The sequence below is a fragment of the Monodelphis domestica genome, chromosome 4, assembly GCF_027887165.1.
Source record: "Monodelphis domestica isolate mMonDom1 chromosome 4, mMonDom1.pri, whole genome shotgun sequence".
Classification (NCBI taxonomy): Eukaryota; Metazoa; Chordata; class Mammalia; order Didelphimorphia; family Didelphidae; genus Monodelphis; species Monodelphis domestica.
The window spans coordinates 269,238,983-269,257,263 of NC_077230.1; the positions used below are offsets into that span (position 1 = coordinate 269,238,983).

Sequence of the window (18,281 nt, forward strand, 5' to 3'; positions counted from 1 at the left end):
AGTGATTATCTTATATCATTAAAATCACAGGTCCATTTACCATTTCCCTTATTAAAGGACAGTATATTATGTTCTTTTTCTCTAATCATTTAACAAATTCAGAAATATACTGATTCCCATTTGCATGCAACTGTTCCTTTTGTCCACCATCCAAGGCCAAAGGCAGATTGCTATGACAGGTCTTCTAGATTTGGTCTTTACCATATTTTTTATAAATCTCTACCACTTTTATACAATACTATATGATAAAAATATATCCTATTCTCTAATTGTTGCAAATGTGTAAATTGAAGTCTTCCTCTAAGTTCCTTCATATTATTTCGAAAACCATATAAAGCTAGGTTCATCAAAAAGCGATAAATGGCAATTTATTGATGACTTTTAATTACACTCAGCCTTACTCAGAGAAACATAGACAGAAATAAACACTAAGGTATAAGTTTAATATGTGATATTACTAGAGATGCATAAAATAAACCACTATGTAGCTCGTTTCCACTTTGCTTTAGGGGAAATATTCTGTTTTCCAGACATGAGAAAAAGGTCTTGTATCTTATTTTCTTAGTTTCAGCTGCTGTTCAGCCATCTGTGAGAGTGCTGTTCCCAACCCTGTCTGCTGTCCATTCAAGAATAATCAAAATAAAAAAAAATAACTCAGTAATATTGTCTGATCACAGGTGGTTTGGGCAGGCCCTTTTTCTTAGGCTGATTCAAACTGCTTTACCTGATTGAGTGCAGTTCCATCTTTCCAACTGTTAAGGGGAAGTTAGTTTCCAAGTGGGATTCTGTCATTTCCAAAATTCTGTGTCCTCCAGTGTTACAGTCATCCTATAGCAAATAATAATAAAAATTAAGTTTCTTGGTAGACATACAATATTACATAGAAAATGATTGTGTATAATAATTGAAAGTTGAAAACCCTTGTCAGTTCATGTATGTTAGCCACCTCCCCATATCTCTAGTCTCTAAAGATCCTTTATGCTTGGAGTTGTAGCTGTTTGTTTCATGCATTTACTCTGTATCAAGTGTTTTTTGCTGTATTCTTGTTCCTACCAGGTAGACTCTGAAAAGGAGAGACATCATCAGATGGAACTGGAATTTGAAAGTTTGTTTCAAAATTAAAATGACTACATGGATCTTCTCTTCTCCTGACCTCCTTCAGTTCTTTGCCTAATACCACAAAACTCTGTTTCCTACAGTCAATTTCATTAGCTATCTGGTCCCATTCCAACCAATCAATAAATAAAGCCCAGTTAAGCCACATTTATTTCTGGAAGCAAATAACAATCAGTTCCTTCCAAAAAGGTTTAGTCTGTGCCCTTCAGCTGGATCAGTAAATGTAAGTTTTAGGACTTGGAAACCTTGTGCACAGGAGGAAATGGAAGACACAAAAGAATGCATATAGATGATGATCAACACAGCTTCTTTCTAAAAACTTAGATTTCAGGTTTCTTTTCACTAAATTATCATTGAACAAACATTTACCATGTACTTACAGTGCTCCAAGTACTTTGGCAGATGTTGACAACTCATATTAAAAATGAATCAATTTCTCCTCACAGGAGCTTACATTCTAAATTATTTTGATAATTTGGCTATATTGTTCATAAAATTTTATGTAAATGTATAAACTTATTCTTTAATTATTTTTTTAACTTTTTTCAGTTCCAAATCCTTTCCTTCCCACTCCCTTTTATTCCATACAACGAGAAAGAAAAAATAAAAAACCAGGATACCTATTATTCATGTAAAGTCGTACAGAGCATATTTCCACATAAGTCATGCTGCAAAACAATAAAAAATAAGAAAAAATGAAGAAAATGAAAGAATATGTACTTTAATATGCTCTCAGAATTCATCAGTGTGATTCATGGAGTTGTATAACATTATTCAACATGAATTTTTGAGAATTTCTGGGGATCATTATATTGATCAGAACAGCTGTCTTTCCTGTTGTTTATTGCTGTCAGTAGTTATATATGGTTCTATTTCTGCTCACTTTACTTTGTATCAGTTCACATAAGTTTCCCCAGATTTTTCTGAAATAATCTACTTTATCATTTCTTATAGTAGAGTAATATTCCATCATAATTATATTATACAACTTCTTTAATAATTACCCAATCGATGAACATAAGCTCAATTTCCAATTTTTTTTTTGTAACAAGAAGGTTGCTATAAATAAATAAATTCACATAAATATATCATTTTTATTTTATCTCTTTGGGGTTAAGATCTAGAAGAGGTATTTCTGAGAAAGAGGGGAATACCCAGTTATATAGACTTTGGGGATAGTTCCAAATTGTTCTCCAAAATGATTAAAAGAGTTCACAGCTCCATTAAAAGAACATTTCTGTACATGTTTTTCTATATACATCCTGCCCAGCATTTGTCATTTTCCTCTCCTGTCACATTAACAGGATTGAGATAGTATCTCAGAATTATCTTACTTTTCATTTCTCTAATCAATGGTGATTTCGAAAATATTCTCATATGCCTTTTTTGAATTGAATTTATTATTCTGAAAATTTCCTGTTAATATCCTTTGACTATATATCAATTGGTGAATGGCTCTTTTATATGTATTTAACTTAATTACCTTTATATTTAAGAAATGAGACTTTTAACAGAAAAATTTCTTATAATTCCCTGCACTCCCAGGTTCCTGCTTTCTTTCTAATTTTGGCTGAATTATTATTTTTATGGAAAAGCTTTTTAATTTTGTTCGTTCAAAATTCTACATTTTACTTGCCATGAGTCTCTTTTTCTCTTATTTGGTATAACCTTATCCAAGGATCTAATAAATAAATTTTCCCATGTTCCCTAATTCATTCGTTATATAATGCTTAATTTCTAAATCATGTATCCACTTTGACTTTATTTTGATATATAGTGTGAGATATTGGTCTATACCTAGTTTCTGCCAGACCCCTTTTTAGTTGTCCAAGCAATTTTTTTTCAAATATGAGTAATTGCCCTAACTGTTGGATCTAAGTGTTTTTTTTTTTTTTTAATCAACTATATGTTAGGGTGGTCATTTGTTGCAGGCCCTAGGATCTTTTACATACAACATATCATCTATATAGTGTTAATTTTATTTCCTTTTTAACTATTTTTATTTCTTTAATTTATTTTTCTTGTCTTGTTGTTATAGATAATGTGTCTAGTACAATACTGAATAATAATGTTAATAATGGTTTTTGTTTCACTCCTGATCTTACTAAAAAGATTTCTAGTATATATCCATTACAGAAAGTTCTTGCTCTTCATTTAAGATAAATACTTCTTATCAGTGTGAGAGAAGCTCCATTTATTTCCTATGCTTTCTAATAGTTTGAATAGCAATGGAGGATGTAGTTTGTTAAAAGCTTTTATTGTATCTATTGATATAATAATATGATATTTTATGCTTTCTAAAAATTTTTTATTTTGGATAGTTTTGTTTATGCTTTTCTTAATATTCAAATAACCCTTTATTCTTGCTTTAGCTAGACTATTCATGATCTTTGTGATGCACTGTTATAATCTTCTGGTCATCATATTATATGAAATGTTTGCACCAATATTTATTATTGAAATTGGTCCAGAGTTTTCTTTGTTTTTTCTCTTCCTGACTTGAATAGCAAAATCACATGTGTCAGAAAAGGAATTTGGTATGAATTCTTTTTTATTTTGTTTTTCAAACAGCATAATATTGGAATTCTTAAAATGTTTGGAAGAATTCACTTGGAAATCTATTTGGTTTTGAGTCTTTTTTTTTGAGCACTTATTCATGGCTTTTTCAATTTCATTTTCATGAGATTATTTAAGCATTCCTTTTTTCTTATTTTAATTTGGGTAATTTACATTTTTTGTAAATATTCATCAATTCCCTTATGTTGTCAGTTTTATTGGCATATAATTGGCCAAAATAGCTCCTCACATTTGTTTTAATCTCTTCATCTTTGATTGTGGATATACCCTGTTCATTTTTGGTGCTAGAAATTTAATTAAAAAAATTAAATTAACCAATGTTTTATCTCTTTTATTGTTTTCCCCCACAAACTAGCTTATATTTTATTTATTAGTTTAGTTTTATTCATCTCTGCTTTAATTTTCAGGATTCTATGTTTGTTTGCAATTGGGAATTTCCTTGTGGTTATTTTACTGATTTTTAAAAACTTTAATGCTCAATGCATTAATCTATTTACTCTCTCTTTTATTGGTGAAAAGGTTTAGATACATACATTTTCCCCTAAGTAGTGCTTTGACTGCATTCCACAAATTTTGGTATATTGTCTAATTATTGTCATTATTTTTAAAAAATATTGATTTTTTTCTATTATATTTTCTTTGACCTATTCAATCTTTGGTATTAGGTAATTTAGTTTCCAATTAATTTTCAATCTAAAGCTTCTGGGGCATTTTATTAAATGTAATTTTTATTGCATCATGCATTATTGCCTTAGGGTTTGAAAAGGATTATTTACTTATTTTTACCTTTCTGAATTTTTTATAACATTTTTATGCTCTAATTTGTGAAGGAGTCATCTCTAGCTGAGAAAAAATTTATATGTTTTTCATTTTCCTTTCAATTTTCTTTAGAGATTTATCATATCCAAATTTTCTAAAGTTCTATTCATCTTCTAAATTGTTTACTTTTTTGCTTGGAATTATCTAGTTCTGAGAGCTTTAAGTTGAGGTTCCCCACTAATATAATTCTACTGTTTATGCCCTGTTATAACACATTGTACTTTTCCTTGAAAAACCTGGATGCTCTAACATTTGTTGCATATATATTTAGTACTAATATTACTATATCCTCTATTGTATATTTTAGCATATTTCTTTTTTACCTTTCCATTATTTAAGATCATCTCAATATAATAGAATCACATCCATACCCACTATATAATTAGACTGATTCTAACTAACCTAATGATAAAATAAATTTCTTAGGAGTTATATAGTATGGTAGTAGTCTCTCAGAAGCCGAGAATGACGATTGTCTTTGTGCATTATTATCTATTGATGTACCCTCATGTGGCTTTGGAGTCCAAAGGCTGAGGCGCAGAGTTGGTGGCACACAGGGCCTAGGACGCCAGTTGTTACGGGAGGTGCGGTTGTGGCCTTGTGTCGGCGTTCACGCACAGCGGCAAGACGTCGACGTCGCTCATCTTCAAAGGTGGTGGCAGCATAGTTAATGTGGGTTCGCCAGCTGCTTCTGTCAGAGGCAGCGAGTTCTAGTTGCTTTGGTGTAATGCCAGCCCACTTCAAGTTGGACTTTAGCTGATCCTTGAATCTTTTCTTTGGTCGACCTTGTTTCCTGAGTCCAGCTGACAGTTCACCATAGAATACCTCTCTTAGTATTCGCTGTGTGTCCATGCAGATGACGTGTCCAGACCATCGTAGCTGGGTTTTGAGGACCAGGACTTCGATGCTGGTGGAGTTGGCTCTGTCGAGGACTTCCTGGTTGGTGATTCGGTCCTGCCATCAGATCCTCATGATTGACTGGAGGGAGCGTTGGTGGAATTGCTCCAGCTGTTTCATATGCTTCCTGTACAGTGTCCATGTCTCACAACCGTTCAGGAGCGAGCTGAGGACCACTGCGTTGTACACTTTGACCTTCATCACAGTGCTTACACCGCTGTGTTGGAGGACTTTGCAGCTCAGCCGCCCGAGTGCCTGGCTGGCCTTTTGGATCCTGGCATTGATCTCGTGGTCTAGGGACCCATCGTTGTCGATGGTGCTGCCCAGGTACTTGTAAGTGTTGACGTTAGAAAGCTGCTTGCCGTCGATTGTAAATGAACTGCTGGTTCATTGGCCTCCCTGGTGCAGGTTGGAACAGCACCTCTGATTGGCTGATGCCAATAGTCAGGCCAAACAGTTTTGTTGCCATGGAGAACCTGCCCACAATAGTTTGAAGATGATTTTCTTGGTGGGCCATGAGAGCACAGTCATCTGCGAAGAGAATTTCCAGGATGAGTCTCTCTGTTGTCTTTGTTTTTGCGGTCAGGCAGCGAAGGTCGAATAGTGAGCCATCCAGTCGGTATTTGATGTAGACGCCCAGGTCTAGATCCATCACAGCATGTCGTAATATTTGGGTGAAGTATAGGTTGAATAGTACCAGAGTGAGGACACAGCCTTGTTTCACGCCATTGGAGATGTTGAAGCGATGGGAAGTCTCTCCACCAGATAGGACTTCCCCTGTCATGTCGACATGAAAAAGCTGGATCAGTTTGACGAATTTTGCTGGGCAACCGAGCTTGCTAAGGATCACGGACAATGTGTCCCTGTTCACTGCGTCGAACGCCTTTGTCAGGTCAATGAAGACAATGTAGAGACTCAGGTTCTGCTCAAGGCATTTTTCCTGCATTTGCCTCACTGTGAAGACCATGTCGATGGTGCTGTGATCTAGTCAGAAGCCACATTGTGATTCAGGCAGGTTCTGCTCTGAAACAGATGACAGGAGTCTGTTTAATATAACACGGGCGAGGATCTTTCCGGCAGTGGAGAATAGTGAGATGCCTCTGTAGTTGTCACAGGCTGCTTGTGTGCCTTTGTTCTTGTATAGGGCTATGATGGAGGCATCTCTGAGTTCTGGGGGCATGTCTTCCTCTTCCCATATGCTGGTCAGCACTATGTGGAATGCCTGGAGCGCCTTTCCATTTAAGGCCTTGTACACCTCGGTTGGGATCCCGTCTTTACTGGGTGCCTTGCCTGCACTAAATCCCTTATGCTTTCTCATTCATGTTGATCTTTTAATGCTTCTCCTGAATTTTATGTTGGAATGATAAATATTTTATTCATCTCTCATCTTCTATTCAGAAATGTCCTTCCTATTTCTATTTCTATTCAGGAATGTCCTTAGTATTTTTAATTTGAAAGTTCTTTCTATCATTCAACATTCATTCACTCCCCCATTTGATTACTCAGTTTTGTTCTTGAGTACATTTTGCTTGTTTTTAATTTTAGCACTTTTCCCTTTTGGATTACCATCTTCCAACTCCTCTTTCCTATATGATAGTAGATGCTGATTGTCTATGATTCTGACAATGACTCTATAATCTTTGAATTGTTTCTTTCTAACTTTTTTTTAGTATGTTCTTTGTGATCTAGATTTCTCATTTTCTCTGAAATTTGACTGTAATCTTTTGAGAATTTACATTTTGGGATCTTTTTCACAGGGGAATCATTGAATTCTTTTCTACCTTGTTCTTTGGTTCCATGATACCCGGATAGTTTTATTGTTTAATTTCTTAAAATATGATATCTTGGTTGTTGCTTTTTTTGATAATGGCTTTCAGGTGGTGCAATAAGTACAATAAATCTTAAATGATCTCTTCCTGAACTATTCTCTAGGTTAATTATTTTTAAAAATATATATTCTACATTTCTTCTATTTTTTCTTGAGTAATTTACCTTGTTTTATTGTTATTTGATGCCTCATGTAGTCATTAGTTTCCACTTTACCAATTCTAATTTTATGTAATTATTTTCTTCAATGAGGTTTTGTCCCTCTTCTCACCATTTAAACATTTCAGACTTTTAAGCAATCACTCTTTTCAGTGTATTTTTGGGCTTCTTTTACCATGCTCTTTTTTCTTTTTTCAAAATGTCTTAACACTCTTTTCTTTTTTCAAAATGTTCCTGTATCATTCTTATTTGTTTTTTATTATTTTACATTTATTTTTATGTGTTACATTAAAATCATCAGGTGACTCCCTTTTCCTCCCCCTCCCCTCTCCCTATTAGAGAAGTCATCATTTAACTATATATATATATATATGCTTAATTGTATAAATATATATCTTCAAAAATATTTCTTTTGCAATATATAATGTTCCCTTCATTTTACTCATTTCTCTTTTTTGTAATTTTTTCATTTTTTAAATTTAGCCTGCATCATTGCTTACAACATATTAACATTCCATCACAATAATAAGCCACAACTGGTTTAGCCAGACCTCTGGGAAAACCTTTCCACACAAATAAAAAACAAAATGCTTCAAGGTGATAAAAAACCAAATCTAACAATAGGAGAGAGCCAGGGGACCCTCCTGCTCTATTCAAGTTAAAAGATACACAGAAAGGCTGAATTCTCTATCTCAGTTATAAGGAAAAGGAAGAAGGAAGGTCCCAGGACCCCTCCCCCATCTACTGTGCTGAGTCCCCAGAAGTTGCTGAAATCTTGGGGTCAGAACTCCAGCTTGGTGGGAATGCCTTGCTGCCCCACCTCTGCTAGGCTCAGGACTCTAACACCAGCCAGTAGGGAGCCAGGTGGAGAAGGGATGCATAGGGAAGAACAGTCTAGTCATAGCCCCTACTCTCCATCTTGTGCCTCCACTTCTTGAGGTTTTGGCCTCAGGGAACATCCAGCTCTACAGATCAGTGCCGCACAGACCTAATATAGTCTATAAATAGGGAAGATAAGAAGCCTTCAGAAGGCAGGGATGCTCAATTTCCAACACCTATCCCCCAACAACTACACTGAGAGCTGCTCTAAGAATCCTGCTGACTGGGATCCTAGGGAAAATTCTGAAACCTTGACAGAATACCTTGATAACAGGGTGGGAAGCACAGCTCCCTTCAGCTTCCACACCTTCAACTTCATCTTCAGCTTCTACTGTCAGCTGGGGCATATAGGTTCTTTTTCTTTTTCCTGATCACCTTGGGAAATAAAACAATTAATGTGTTTAGTTAGTAAAAAATGTAGACATAGTTTTATGTCTCTTTGGGCATAATTTCAGATTTCTCTGTAACAGAGATTAGTTAGAAGTTTTCTCTGTAAGATCAGGAGCTAAACAAAGATGTTTATTAATATTTTTATTATTGTATTTTAAAAATGGAGATTTGAATTCCAGACTTCAATCCCCAGAAGTCCTTGCGAGTTCCCAAATTGCCCTCTAATCTCCCTGAATCTCACCTGAGTGCGAGATCACAAATTATTATTTAAAGGGACTCTGACTACTCTCTTTCTCTCTCAGCTTGTCAATGGTTATAAGCTACATTTTTGAATTTTTAAAAAACTCTTATTATATTTTTCTTGCATGTTCAGTTTACTATTTCAGTTTTTTAATTTTTTCTCTCCTTTTTATATTTGAAGCACATGCCACCAGTAGTAAGACTTTCCTTAACTTTTTTGATTTTGCAGTAATATAAGTTTAGAATACATTTGCTATAATGTCAATGCATGCCCCAAAAGCTTGAGACTATAAAAATGATGCCACTAATTGTTTTTTTTTTTTAAATTATGGAACTTTGCTTAAATACTTCTGTCTGATTCCAGGACAAGATATACAAAAGAACCATTTCACAGGGCCAATGAAGCACAAAGCTAAACCTGATTAGTGAAACACTTAAGAGCACACAGGATATATTAATGTGGAATCAAGGTTGCAATATTTGACATATGTTAAGTCGTAGGCCTTCCTTGTATCCACACTCACTCACTCTGAAAATACTTACAGACAAGCATCCCCAAACTTGGCCCCTACTTGGATCCTATAATCTTGTCCCTTTTCTGTCTTTCATAGTGTGGCAACTTTCTGTAGTCCTGACTACTGACTGTTTAAATGCTTACTTGCTTAGATCATTTTAATTGGGCTCTGATTCAAGGACCTATCAGATTCAAGGACCTGTCATAGATTTATTTTTCCTTTACTTGGAATTTTTACACATAAGAGTTGGATAGTCTATATTTTCACCCAGAAATTTTTTATTTGGATTTTTCTGATGTCTTTTTAATTTCTCTTGCCAATTGATTCGTATACCTCATAACCCAATCATGCATCCCTAAGTGATCCTGTGTTTTTCAATCACCCTCTTCATGGGGAAATGTTAAAAAATATTATTATTTTAAATTGCAAAGTTTAAATTCCTTTTAAGAAGAATTTTAGGTTAATAAAGATGATACCTCTCTGAATTCAGAAACTGAACTGTTTGGAGAAGACATGAAGATGTATCCAGACCACAAGCTGCATGAGAAGATCAAGAAAGAACTTTGGGTGTGGTTGATTGAACATTAATTTGTAGGTATACTTTCATGCCAAAGGGGACTGCACCCCTAACTGGTTTTTTGTCAATGCATCTAGCAGTTATTGGCTTTGTTCTTTTTTCTTCTTATCCTCAAATTATTGCAATCTTTAAGTTGATTATGTTTTCATGATCCTTTTGGGGAAAATCTTTCCCAACAAGAATCATACAGGGAAATGTAAAAATGGATATTTGAACCCCAGACTTCAATCCCCAGAAGTCCTTGCAAGTCCCCAAATTGCCCTCTAATTTCCCTGAATCTCACTTGAGTGGAAGATCACAAATTATTATTTAAAGGGACTCCGCCTACTCTCTCTCTCTTGGCTTCTGCGTCTGGGTACACACAGCTCTACTAGGCAGGATGTAGATTGAGTGGTTGTGAATGAGCTCTCTGGACCTAGACACGTGCTTTCTTATTTTGTATTTTCTGTAATTCTTAATCCTTAATAAACCTCTAAAAATATAATAAACTTTAGCAGAGAAACTAAAATTTTTAATCTTAACAGTATTAAAATGTTATGAATTAGCAAAAATAAAGAAACAAGGAATAAGAATGGGCAAGGAGGATATAAAACTATCTCTTACTAGAGACAAAATGATGATTTACATGGAAAATCCTAGAAATTCAACTAAAATTAGATGAAAATATCAAAAACTTCATCCAAGAAGCAGTAAATAAAATAGTACCACAGTAAATCATCAATATATCTATATCTCATCAACAAAGTACTTGAAGAAGAGGTAGTTAGAGATAACCCATTTAACATAAACATAGGAAATATGCATATTTGATTTACTCTTTTTTTGTCTCTTTTAAACATCTCATCATTTCTAGGCATTCTTATTTATACTGTATTCAAAGCTGAATTTTTCATTCAGACTTTCCTGGTGAATGTTTTACAAACTGTAGGATTTAAATTAATGTCCAAATTCTCCAAATATTATATTTGATAAAGTTTGCTAATAATCACTAGAAGTAAAGGAATAAAAAGGTAATTACCTAACAGAATCAGACCACATGACTAAATTATCCTGCCTATTAAAAAAAACAACAACAACAACCCACTAGCATTTGCTGCCATTATGGGAAGAGAGCTGAGAGGTGGGCTATACAAGACTTATATCCTCCTACATCAGCACATGATATGAAAAGGAAAGTGGGGTGCTGGAAATCATAATTTTTAGGGGAACATTTTCTAATTACACAAAACCATTGCCATCTTCAGAGTTTGTATCTAGAGATTTCCTCTCACCATAATAGCATCTTATAATTAGGTATTTTATTTGTTCATTTGCTCATTTTTCCAGCTTATTTCTTTACTTTGGTCTTTATGTTGGAATTAGAACCTATTCATTTCCTGGGGTTTGGGGGGATTACTGGACTAAACATCTTTCTTTACTTATATCCTTCTGCTTTCCCATCTTGATCTAGGGACAGGTTAAGCTTTTAATGTTTTCAGGATGTTGTATTATTTTATCCATGGACAGGTTTGGTCACTGACTTCCTGGCCTATTTACTGTTCTTTTTATAAGCAAGGCCACTGATTTCTCATGACAGCAATAATTCCTCACCATCTTGGGACTGTGACCTGTAACTACATAATGGATAATAGAGTAACTAAATAGCTCCAATTTTACTCCCATTGTAGTACAGGAATGCCTCAGGGTCTTTTTTTTTTCTGGCCATACAGTCAATTCTCTTACCGTGCCTGGGGAATGCTGCTTCCCCACATCCCATATCTGGTATAGCATCATTCTCTGTTTTCTCCACATCTTGCCCTCATCTAAACCCAGCCCAACTCTCCCCAAATCTCTCTTTTTGTCTAAGCTATTCTGTTGGAAAAATGATTCACTGACTTTTTCTTAAAGCTTTCCCATAAAGAATGTTGTTTGCTGTTTTTTATGGTTATTTGTAAAAAAAACAATTTTAGGAGAGGTTTGGCAGTTGTGATCTTTTATTCCACTATCTTAATTCTCCTGATCCTTATCTGGAAATTCACATTTCTAAAGACCCAGAGAAATATTAAAAAATAGTATAAAACATGCTAAATTAAAGGAATTTATGACTGTGTTGGAAAATATGATTTACATATATGAAACAATTAGGAAAGAGTCCCATTGCCCATGGCTAGTATAAACTGAGTTTAAAGTTGTTGAAGACTCAAATAGTTATCAGGGCTACAAGGATTTGAGGTTTATCTTCCCTATAAAACCTTTATCAGGATATTCTTCTGACAGTAGAAATTAGAGTATTAGTTGTAGTTGAGGAACAGGCTTTTTGCGTGCTTAAGCTTAGAGCACAATGAGATATTGGTAGTATATGTAGAAAAAAGTCAGAATGTCTAGAAAGACTATTAATAGTAATATGAATGAATTTATAAGAGATAAGTTGTGATTAAAGAGTGATAGAACTCTGTTGAGTGAATCAATGTGAGTCATTTATGGATGTGGAAAAAGCCCCAAGTTCAGAGGTTTTTATTACTTATTTTTAACATCCTTTTCTTTTTAAATTTTGAGTTCCAAATTCTCTCCATTCTTCCTACCTCCTACTCCACTCACTGAGAAGGCAAGCAAAATTATATAAATTATACATAAGAAATAATGAGGAACATTTCAATAAGAGTCATGTTGCAACAAAGCAAGAAAATATAAAGTGAAAATATTAAACTTCAATTTGCATTCAGAGTTCATTATTTCTCTCTATGATGGCAGATAATTTTTTTTCATCATGATTCATTTCAATTATCTTAGATAATTGTATTGATGAGAGTGGTCAAGTATTTCACAGTTCATAATCATTGTAACATTATTATCACTGTGTATGGTGATCTCCCAATTCTTGTCACTTCAATTTATATTAGTTCATATAGGTCTTATTTTTTTAACTATACTCATCATTTCTTATAGCATAACCACATTCCATCAAATCATATACTAGAACCAATTCAGCTATTTCCTAATTACTGATCATGCCCTTGAGATAGATAGATAGATAGATAGATAGATAGATAGATAGATAGATAGATAGATAAAGAAAGACAGAGACAGAGAGAGGGTTCAGGCCATTTTCCTTTTTATTTGATCTCTTTGAGAAGTAGATTTAGTTGTATTGCTGTCTCCAAGAGTACATATAGTTTTATAGCCCTTTGGGCATAGTTTCAAATTGTTCTTCAAAATGGTTTGACCAGTTCACTACTCCACTAGCAGTTCATTAGGATGCTTATTTTCCCTCATCCTATCCAGCACTTATTATTCAAGTATGTGTACAGTGGTACCTGACTGAAAAATGTCTGAGCATCCAAAATTAATAGTGATTTAGGATATTTTTATGTGACTATAGAGAGTTTTGCTATATCTTAAAAAACTTGTTCATATTCTTTGACCATTTATCAATTGGGGAATGACTCTTATTTCTTAACATTTGACTTAGTTTCTTTATCTTTGAGAGATGAGACCTTTATTAGAGAAACTTGCTATAAATTGTTTTTATATTACTTTGTTGTCTATGCTACCTTTTATCAAATTATAGTTATTTTCTGATTATCTATTTTAAATAAGTTTATTTTTGTTTTTGTTTTGTCTGAGATCATGATTGGCACTTCTGCCTTTTTACTTAGCATATATAAGATTTTCCTTACTACATGTTAGATTTATGTACTTTATTCACTACATATTAGATTATGCCACAGGTTTTTAATTGTGTTTATGTCTTTCTGTTTCAAGCATGTCACTTGTGAACAACATATTGTAGTATTCTAGTTTCTGCTATCTGTGTCCATTTTATGGTTGAACTTACCCTATATATTTTCATAATTATGAATACTAATTGTATATTTTCCTCCATTCCATTTTCTTCCTCTTTTTCTCTTCTTCTTCTGTCCATCCTAAATATAAAACAAAACTATTTTGTTTCAAACCACTATGTCCCTTAATATACCCTTCAGGTTATCATCCTCTTCCTCCCACTTTTTTGTTATTTATTTCCCCTCCTATTTCCAAATTGGATTGGAGAAATTTTTACACATAATTGAGTATATATATATATATATACATACATATATATGTATATATATGCATATATATATATATTCTTCTCTCAAACAATTTTAATGGTGAGGTTCAAGAATTGCCTGGCAATGGACCCCAAAATTTCCACTCCACTCTAAAATCTTTTCCTTGCACACCTCTTTTAGTGAGAAAATTTTCCTATTCTACCTGTCCTTTCCCCCTTTCCCCAGTGCATTTATCTTTCTCTCTCCATTTTTTGGGAAATCTTTCCAACATAACATATCCATGCCTCTTTTAAAGTCTTTTAAAGCAGTCTTTTAAAGACTGCTTCTAATCATCCTATTAATCCTAAATGTCTTAGGAGTTACATGAATCATCTTCAAGTATAAGGATGGAAATACTTTTTTCTTACTGAGCATTTTATGATTTTCCTTTCATGCTACCTTTTTATGGTTTTCTTACATCTTGTGTCTGAATATCAAAATTTCTATTTTTTGATAAAATGATAAAAAGCTTGAGTCATTTTATCAGGAATCAAATATCCATCCTTCTACTTCCCCTCGTGTTCCCCACTAGAAGGATTAGATGGAGTTTTGTGAGGTAGGTTAATCTTGGTCAAAATCTTAGCTTCTTTCCCTTCTGGAACACCATATTTCAAGCCCTCAGATTTTATTTTTTTATGTCTCATGGACTCATTAGTTTCTGTTTGTCAGTATTAATTTTTAGAAAATTATTTTCTTCATTGAGATTTTTGTATTTGGTCAATTTTTCCATTTGGTCAATTATAGCTTAAAGAAAGACTTTTCTTCATTGAATTTTTGGGCCTCTTTTGCCATTTAGCTGAATTCTGGTTTTAAACGATGTTTTTGGCAATATTTTTGTACCAACTTAATTCTCTTTTAATTCTTTTTTTTTACTTTATTCTTATTTCTTTTAAAAATATTTTTCTCTTCTGCTCTCATTATTTAAATCTTCTACAAATTCTTATTTCTTTTGGGTTTATTTAACATTTTCCTTTGAGGATTTTGTTTTAGCTCTTTTTATGTTTTTGTCTTCTTCTAAGTTTGTGTCAGGATTTCCCCTGACACCATAGTATTTTTATGGTCAAGATTTACTTTCATATTTTGTTAATTTTTCTATTTTATATCTTGACTTTTAACTTTATATTTAAGTTGGTCTCTATTCACCTGAGAATTGTTCTCCTGGAGTCATACCTGGAGTCATTGTCACAAACTTAATTCTTTTTCATTCTTTTCTTTTCTGAGCTAGTTCTGTCTCTAATTTTTCAGTGCTTACAAACTGGTGTGAGGTACAAAGAGTTCTGTTCTCTCCTGGACTATGTTCCAGTTCTTATCCATGTAAGGTTCTTGCTCCTCTGGAGTCATAAGCACTAGTGTGCCTCTTTTTCTTTCATCTGTGACCAGGTCACCTATTCCCCTGCATTTGCAAGCCCTGTTGCTCTTCATTGCCTTGGAACTGGTGCTAGGAACCCTCATCCCTTGTGACATATCATAAATACTCCTCTCTTTCCTGGAACTATGATCCAGAACTGCTTATAGGCAATGAAGTTGCCAATGAGTGCTAACTTTACCCAGTGCTAGCAATGGGTCCTCCATAACCTTTCTGACCAAAACCCTTATAGTTTCTTGGATAAGAGCTTACAAAGCTGTTGCTATTTCTGCTAGGGCCACTGGTGCTGCCACCATATGTGTGTGCTCTAGATAGGCCTCCACTCTGATGTCCAATATCTTTTCTGACAGCCTCCAAAGTTTATGTAGTCTGGAAAAATATCTTGTCCTGGCCTTTTATCAGCTCGGATACTCCAAAATTTGTTTTGAGCATTATTATAAAGCTCTTTATAGGGGAATGTAGTAAGAATTCAGCTGGATTGCTACCTCTAATCTGCCATCTTGTCTACATCCCTCTTCTATACCCCAAATCCAGCTTTAGTTAACTGGATTCAAATCTTAACTTCAACACTTATCATTTGCTTGAGCATGTCACTTAACTTTCTGAGTCCTCAATTTGCCTGACAGTAAAATAAACACAATAAAATAATCTATCTGTCTATCAATCAATTTCTTAGAGCATTATTCAGAAGAAATCATTTCATACTTTGAAAAAAATGAGTAAAATATAAATGCAATTTGTTATTAGTCCTCTCAATCTGTAGGCAAAGATGAAAAATGGTTTAGGATACAGAGAAGTTAAGATGACTAAAATTATGGAATTCATATCTAAAACTTAATCTTTTAGTAAGGTAAAGAGTAGCAATGATGAGGCCATTGTTTTTGAGAATTTAAGAAATAAATGAAAAAATTAGAATACACAAAGTTCTAAATACAGGAGAGAGAATATGATATTAGGGATAGAAATTAATCAATTGAAGTTAGATACCATCAGTTAGAAGTTCACCAAGTAAGCAGATTTGTAATTCATTTTATAGCATTCAGTTTTTTAAGAATAAGAGAAGAGGAGATATAGTTCCTTGATATTAGCAAAATGGGAATAGTAATGACAAATCAAGTGGATAAGAGATTCAAGAATCCTAGGATTAAAGAACTTTAAAGATTATCTAGTAAAAAAAAAATATCTTCTTTTTATAAATTAGGAACCTGAGGCTCCAAGAATATAAATGAACTGTCCACATTCATTCATTCAGGTGCAAAAATGGAGTTGCAATCTGAAGCCAGGTTTTATGACTTTCTATATTTTTTCTTTCTATTATAACACAAAAGACCACATTATTTCAATGATTGGATAGAGTTCATTGAAGCTCAATTAAAAAAAAAATAACCCATCAGTCTAAACACCCAAGTACCAATAGCTATTTCTAAATTACATGATTTCTTAATTAACCTCCCTGGTCCTCAGGTTATTTATAAAATGAAATCATTGAACTCTTCAGTGACCTCTAAGGTATAACTCTCAATCTACTCATACTAAGATCCTTTATCATCTTAATACTTTACTTATGATGTATTGTATTTTTCAGTGTCCATTTTAAAATATAGTGCCCAGACTTGAATATACCCTATTATTGTTTTTCCTACTTATATACTAGTATAGGATTACTTGATCCTAGATTTAAAAGTTCTGAGAGTTATATATTGAGAATAAAAATTTTAACACTTCTTCCTCTTGACCTTTTACATGAGATCCCATGCCATGATTTCTTGAACTTCACAATACATGTAACTACTATGTTTCTAGTCAACTTTTACTGTCCATTGTGGGAAGGCCCATGTTTTTAGGTTCATTATCTCCTTTAAAAAAAAAACCTGTGAACCCTCTTGGCAACAGATTTTTCTCCAAACAGTCAAGGATAGGCATTAAGGCTTCAAGAGATGTCTTTCTTCTGGGCTAGGGACTTAGTGTCCTTTTCAAAACTCATTGTGAGCTTCAGGTTTATGTTTTAGGATACGCGAGAATATCCTTTTCACTTTCTATGGCAAGATTTCAAATTGATGGCATGAGGAGGCAAAGAACAGTCTTGCCCAACCCTATCATCACTGAAAACTTAAACACAGGTGAGACACATGGGGGGACAAATAGGAACTGCTTTAAATTTAGATCCTTCTGCATAGAAAGGTGTTTGATAAATGACAATATTAATGACATATCTATACTGTGTGTTTCACTCTGTAAACCCCAACATGTCTATCTCTGGAATATACTGGTCTACTATAAATAGATGCCACCTCTCTCTGTCTCTGCCTTTGTCTCTCTGTCTCTCTCACTCACACACACACACACACACACACACACACACACACTCACTCACTGAAAGAGCAGGCATTAGGAACATCACTAGAAAATGAAGAATGCAAAAACTTTTTAAACCTAGGACAAGAAATACCATATGGATTCCAATATCCAAAATGAGCCAGAGAATACCTTTAGAACTATGAATGAAGAAATGAGGTTTGGCTGAATGTAACTGGTATTTTAGAGTTGTTCCATGACAAGTTTTAGAGAAAGCATTCTGGGGCATTTAATAATTAAAGCAGCAAAAGAGGGATCATCTATTGAAGAGAGAATTAGAAGAATTAGGTGTCTTTTTAACTCCTATTGCCCAAGTCATTATTTCTTTCTTTCCCCTCTATACTTTTATTATTTATGTTGTATATTTTGGGAATGAATTAATCTTCCCATTGCTATAACACAGTGACCTTCCTTTTTGCTTGTCAATCCCAACAACTGAGACAGATAGAAATAATAGATAATAAAGAGCCAGGGATACATGATTCAAATCCTAC

At 33.8% G+C, this 18,281-nt stretch overlaps 1 long non-coding RNA gene across 1 annotated transcript; it reads right to left on the reverse strand.

Moving 5' to 3' along the window:
* Positions 1-422: 422 nt before the first annotated feature.
* LOC130453786 (uncharacterized) lies at positions 423-8,873 on the reverse strand. Its single transcript, XR_008911339.1, has 2 exons — positions 8,538-8,873; positions 423-828 (listed from the first exon to the last, which is right to left on the reverse strand). It is a non-coding gene; the product is annotated as an uncharacterized LOC130453786 (long non-coding RNA).
* Between the last annotated feature and the right edge of the window lie 9,408 nt (positions 8,874-18,281).